Here is a 6818-nt window from a genome sequence, read left to right as displayed (position 1 = left end):
TACTATTGTAATATTCTGTCGTATATTGATATTCTGTCGTATAATGATATTCTGTCGTATTGTAGTATTTTGTCGGATAAGAGAATGATCTACGAGTAGCTTGCATAATACGGCGTTTATGTTATTCTATCTGAGTGATCTATCGTGGACTGTCGGCGCAACCTGTTACTACCCCTATAAGAAACGGGTGCCACTAGCGCACTCACTAAACCGTAGAGCCTGCGGTAGCGGGAGCAAATCCCTCGCTTAGAATTTTGATAAGAATTTTGATAAAAATTTGATAAAAATGTTCATGGGCATTATTATATTCCATTTGCTATTTCTTAGTAACAATCATTAAACAATGCCATGAGTGGCTCTGAGTGGGCATATATATCCATACAGATAAGTGCACTCTTTAAATTCCTACCATTAAATTTATAATATTTCTAATTAAAGCCTGGTTTAATCATAATTAAAAAGGAACAAAAACACTAAATGGTTTTGTTGCGACAAAGTTGACATTTTGGTTTCCACCATGTATAAAGTGCCTAATGATTTGTGTTTCTTCCTATATCAAGCATATCAAGTGAGTCGATGTCAGCGCTTGCTCACTACGTCAAGTCGGACAAAGACAAATATGAGGGCAGGCATAGCAAGAAAAAGGCTAAGGAGCACAAGCACAAGCACAAAAGCCATCACAGGCACCACACGTCTGAGAGAGAGAAACCGGACAGGAGACACCGCAACAAGCACAAGCAGAAGCGGCACAAGAGTGAGCGGTCGCCGGACGACGTGTCGCCGAAGAGGCTGCGCATTGACGAGGGGTTAGAGGTCGGCGAGCAAGAGCCGAACCTTGAGCTGCTGCAGGCGCAGCTCGCCGGCACTAGTATCGGCATGATCGCGCACGACTACGGCTCGGCATCCGACACCGAGGAGGGAGAGATCGACTGTCTGCCGCGTGCGCGCCACGACGTCGTGACGCTCGCTGATGACCACTCCCAGGGGGCGCCGGATTCGGACGACGTGTCGCCGAAGAGGCTGCGCATCGACGAGGGGTCAGAGGTCGGCGAGCAAGAGCTGGACCTTGAGCTGCTGGAGCAGCGGAAGGCGCTGCTGCAAGCGCTGCTCGCCGGCATGATCGCGCACGACTACGGCTCGGCATCCGACGACGAGGAGGGAGCGCTCGCCGATGACCACTCCCAGGGGGCGCCGGATTCGGACGACGTGTCGCCGAAGAGGCTGCGCATCGACGAGGGGTCAGAGGTCGCCGAGCAAGAGCCGAACCTTGAGCTGCTGCAGGCGCAGCTCGCCGGCACTAGTATCGGCATGATCGCGCACGACTATGGCTCGGCATCCGACGACGAGGAGGGAGAGCTCGACCGTCCGCAGCGTGCCGGCCACGACATCGTGATGCTTGCCGATGACTACCCCCAGGGGGCGCCGCCGGATTCGGACGACGTGTCGCCAAAGAGGCTGCGCATCGACGAGGGGTCAGAGGTCGGCGAGCAAGAGCCAAATCTTGAGCTGCTGGAGCAGCAGAAGGCGCTGCTGCAGGCGCTGCTCGCCGGCACTAGCATCGGCATGATCGCGCACAACTACGACACGGCATCCGACGACGAGGAGGGAGAGCTCGACCGTATCGGCAGGGGGGGGTTGGTAGGAGCGGAAAATGATCCCGACACAAATAAATTACACGTGCTAACCACAGCACGTCTGAAAGTCCAGTGTGGCCACCCCTAGGGTCACTACAGGATTTTTTGCTACGAACGTTTTTGGCTTGTGAACGAACGAACGAACGATCACGCTCGAGAGAGCGCACACACACCATCGGAGGGAGAGCCACCCACGAGCAGGACGACGCCCGAGAAGGTATCACCCCCTATACTGAGGGAGGGGCGAGGAGCTATAGCCTGCACACAACAGGGAGACACACTGCTAACCCACGAACTCGCGCCGAGCCGCGGAGCACACGACGGGGAGAGACAGAGACGGCTACAATATTAACCGTAGAATAGCTAAGAGTTAATGTAGTGACGTAGATATCGAATAAATTAACCTAGTATAAAAACCCAGCGACACGGGTCGTTTAACTTAAGCAACATCACGTCATAGTTATTTTTAGTTCAAGGTAACATGAGCAGTTAGCGACACGGGTCGCTTAACGTAGCATAACGTCATGGTTATTTTAGTTGTGCCACTATTAAATCTGTGCCATACCTTTAGCATTGGCGAGCCGAACACGTTGCGTGCACGTGGCAGCAGCGGTATGGCACAAAGCGTGCAGATGACACTTTAGTACCAATAGAAGGCTGTTCGACGAGGGCTTCGAGAAACTCCCATCGACGCCTCCACCATATCTACAAAGACTTCGACCGCCGTTCTCACGCTAGAGAAGGAAGTCTCGCTTTTAGTTGTCCATAAAATTCTGTAGAAGGACACGTCTTGCACCACCATCGTCAACAAGGCCTTGACCACGCTCAGGCCATGCATTCTTCCAGTTGTATAAATACCGAACAGTTTCGACAAGAAGACAGACACGGTTCCACGGTGCCTGACAGCTCCTGACGCTGTCAGCACCAGCTAGGTTCCGCTGATCTCACCTGCTCGCTGCTACCGTTTCCGCCGGACACCGCCAGGACCTGCCTGCGATCTGCATGACTCCACGCTCGTAAATATGTACTCTGCATTTGTAAACCAGTCGCTATGTCGGTATGTGCTTGGTGTATGTTAGCCTGCATAAGCATTATTGGTCTGCGTAGCTGTTATACTGCGTAGCAATTTGTAATGCGTATTCGCGTATGTGCCTACGGACCTTACACTTTATAAACGATATGTAAACTATTGTACGCGTTTCGTAGCGCACAATGTTTGATTGTAACCGGTACTGTTCTCGTATTAAACGATTGATCATAATATCAACCTTCCCTATATTGGCGCTGTGACAAACAGCAGATTGCCAAACAGTATGGTATAGTGCTTAATCGTGTGATTATACTCCTAGATTTTCCTTGCTCTGCAACGACACAGCGTTCTGCACTACGGCAGCAACACTTTGATGATGAGTCATATGTAAGTTCAATGCTTTATTTTCTATTAACTAGTTTACGTAATGCTCACTCGCTGCAACAAATATTACCATTACGTATTACAGTATGGCATCAAAGCGTGCTACACCTGCACCATGCAAAATGGTTGTTGAATTTAGACGATAGATATAATTAATGAGATAGATGGAGATAAGACACATGTTTCTAGATAAAGAGGCTATGTCAGACACTGAATATAGTTATACTGATTTATGATTATGATAATGGAGCCATTAAAGCTCGCTTGTACACTATGGAGCCATGAGAGCTCGTGTGTAAACGATATTGAACACACACCCTAGAAAGAGTGAACATAGTCTTTTATCTCTTGTATCCCTTGTATCTTTTCTACACTAAGAGAATCTCCTGATGAGATGTCTATGCCATAATTGTGCCCACATCTGTTAACCTAACCATGCCGAGAGCTCCGTAGTATTGGCGCATTACGAAGAGCATTATGTAATCTACTGGATAGCGTTGAATTCTGATGACAATAGTATTTACTAGTTAAAATATGGATTCTGATTTTATTCACTGTTTCTCGATGTAACGCTTCATGATATTTTGTATGATTGCTGTTATATGATGCACGAATGTTTTCTTTTTAAATTACGCGTTAGTTGCGCTTATAGCGTAGCATTATAGTTCAACTGTTCTCGATTAGTATTAGTATTAGTATTAGTTTTTTGTGTAACGGTGAAATTTCAATGCCGCAGCGGTATCAAGATATATCTATTTAATATATGTTTCTATACGTTGCTATCCATAGAATATGTTTCGCAACTATTGAAAGTGCGAGGGTAGTGTAGTGACGTAGATATCGAATAAATTAACCTAGTATAAAAACCCAGCGACACGTCATAGTTATTTTTAGTTCAAGGTAACATGAGCAGCGAGCGACACGGGTCGCTTAACGTAGCATAACGTCATGGTTATTTTAGTTGACAAATGTCAGTCAAGGTAACAGATGAAAGTTGCACCACGAATATCCCAAGAAACTGAGTCACTAGAACTTGAGTAAAAATTACTACCCGCTCAAGATGACGACTGCTACGAGTCTTATGACAAGCCGCGCAAGCCGGGACCTCTAACACCGGTGTCGCACAACCCAACCAGGGTCAAATCTGTGCCATGCCTTCAGCATTGGCGAGCCGAACACGTTGCGTGCACGGGGCAGCAGCGGTATGGCACAAAGCGTGCCGATGACACTTTAGTACCAATAGAAGGCTGTTTGACGAGGGCTTCGAGAAACTCCATCGACGCCTCTACCATATCTACAAATACATATACTCCGACCGCCATTCTCACGCTAGAAAAGGAAGTCTCACCTTCAGTTGTCCATAAAATTCTGGAGAAGGACACTTCTTGCACCACCATCGTCAACAAGGCCTTGACCACGCTCGGGCCATGCATTCCTCCAGTTGTATAAATACCGAACAGTTTCGACAAGAAGACAGTCACAGTTCCACGGTGCTGACAGTTCACGTCGCTGCTAGCACCTACTGAGCTCACCTGCCGATCGCTATACTACCGTTGCCGCCGCCAACTTACAAGAGGACCCGCCTGCTAAGTCATAAGATATGAAACACTTGTAACGCGTCATTGATTGTTGGCTTGCGTGGCCACATATGTACTGTATGTGTTTAGAATGATGTTGTTCATTAAAGAATAGAGTTATCGTAGTAATTACGTGGTTATAGCATTAATTATACTGTTTGTGGCTTAAGTGCTATTTGCACACGTACCTATATTTGAGATGCGTGCAGTGAACGTTATAATTATTCATTTATTCGTAAACATTAATAAAACCATCCGTTGTATAAAGACTATCTAAGGACTTGCGTCATTTTCACTCTGTGGGTTTTTCTTGCTAACGCTCCATTAGGAGTGTTCCCAACTTTGAATATCAATTAATGAATAATGATTGAATAATCCTAATCTTAACCCTAATCTAAATAGAATTAAACCACAAACAACAACAAGTGTGACTTCAATAAACAAGGGAAATTCGTCATTTACTAGCCTTAGAATACCTACGATTTACTACGCGTAACTCAACCAACGAGCTCAAATCGTACACAGTACATTCGCCTAGCATTGTGCGAAATCGTTTCCTCGTATACACCCGCAATCCGGAGATGCAGACTAAAACGTATGACACGATTATCCATTCTGTTGCCATCAATCCGAATGTATTTTCCACCTAACTCGAAACAAAAGGCAGCTACTAACCACAGCTTGCTCTCGGCGAGGTGGTGTGGCTCGCTGGAAGATTGGCACGCTGCCGCTGAGCCGCAGAGCTGCTGCTGATTGCGGTGGGGGCATACCACAGACTAAAGCCTGGTGCACATTGCCGAACATTTTCCCGAACAAATGTTTTTATCTGGCAATGTGCGGGTGGACAATTGCTGAGCGCACATTGCCAAACATTTTGCAGCGAACAATCTCGTGGCACCGTCTAGTAGCTGTGTTGTAAAGAGTCACGTGATCGGCACATGATTGGGCACAAAAATCATATGACCACATATCGTGCTGCTATTGGTTACTACTTTACAAATGTTCCTAGAATTGTTCGACATTCAGCGCACATTGACGAACATTCGACGAACAATGTTCGAGATATCAAACATGTCTGATCTTCAGAAACATTTTTCGGAACAAATGTTTGGCGACTTTTTTCACCGCACATTGCCGAACATTTTATGGAACATTGCTACGATAATGTTTTTGAGCAAAATGTTCGGCAATGTGCGCCGGGCTTAACGGATACATACCAGCTGTAAATAGGTCAGATTAGCTCACCGAGTGTTGCGTCGATGTCCAATCTCCCAGCGAGCCACACCGCCTCGCTGAGAGAGCAAGCTGTGGTTAGTAGCTGCCTTTTGTATCGAGTTAGGTGGAAAATACATTCGGATTTATGTCAACAGAATGGATAATCGTGTCGTACGTTTTAGTCTGTATCTTCGGATTGCGGGTGTATACGAGGAAACAATTTCGCACGATGCTAGGTGAATGTACTGTGTACGATTTGAGCTCAAGTTGGTTGAGTTACGCGTAGTAAATAGTAGGTATTCTAAGGCTAGTAAATGACGAATTTCCCTTGTTTGTTGATGTCACACTCCTTCCCTATTATCTACTCCTGATATATATATATGTTATTATGACATTAATGACATTAAAGTTGGGAACACTCCTAATGGAGTATCACCCCAACGTTGGCCCAACGGATTTTTGCTCAGCGCGCCAACGTTGGCCCAACCATTACAGCCAACGTTGGGCCAACTATTAATTAGCCAATTAATTTACAGTTATACTGTAGAGATCAACAGTGAATATAAGAAAAGAAACGTGCATAAATTATAAAAGCATAAATACAGGGCTGCCAACTCTCACGCATTGACCGTGAGACTCACGCATTTTGACCAAATCTCACGCTCTCACGCTGATCTTACAATATCTCACGCACAGCAAAGAAATGCTGAGATATCTCACGCATGAATATCTATCTCTTCATGAATAAAACAGTCAATTTAGCACGCACGAACGCACGTGTACGTACATTCGGCTACTGGGCCGTTATGGTTATACACCATGGATTCACACGTACGTGATGTATAATGTTAATCTGTACGCCATCTGTTGATGAATAGAATTTTTATAAATTTTCAACTTTTTAACCAGAACCAGCCAGAACCACCTCCCAGACATGCTGATTCTGAAAATATATTTAGTTTTCCTCTAGGCTGTGGA

Source organism: Priapulus caudatus, unplaced genomic scaffold (assembly GCF_000485595.1).
Source record: "Priapulus caudatus unplaced genomic scaffold, Priapulus_caudatus-5.0.1 Scaffold343, whole genome shotgun sequence".
NCBI lineage: Eukaryota > Metazoa > Priapulida > Priapulimorpha > Priapulimorphida > Priapulidae > Priapulus > Priapulus caudatus.
The sequence above is the reverse complement of the archived record's forward strand: the minus strand, read 5'-3'. Positions refer to the sequence as shown.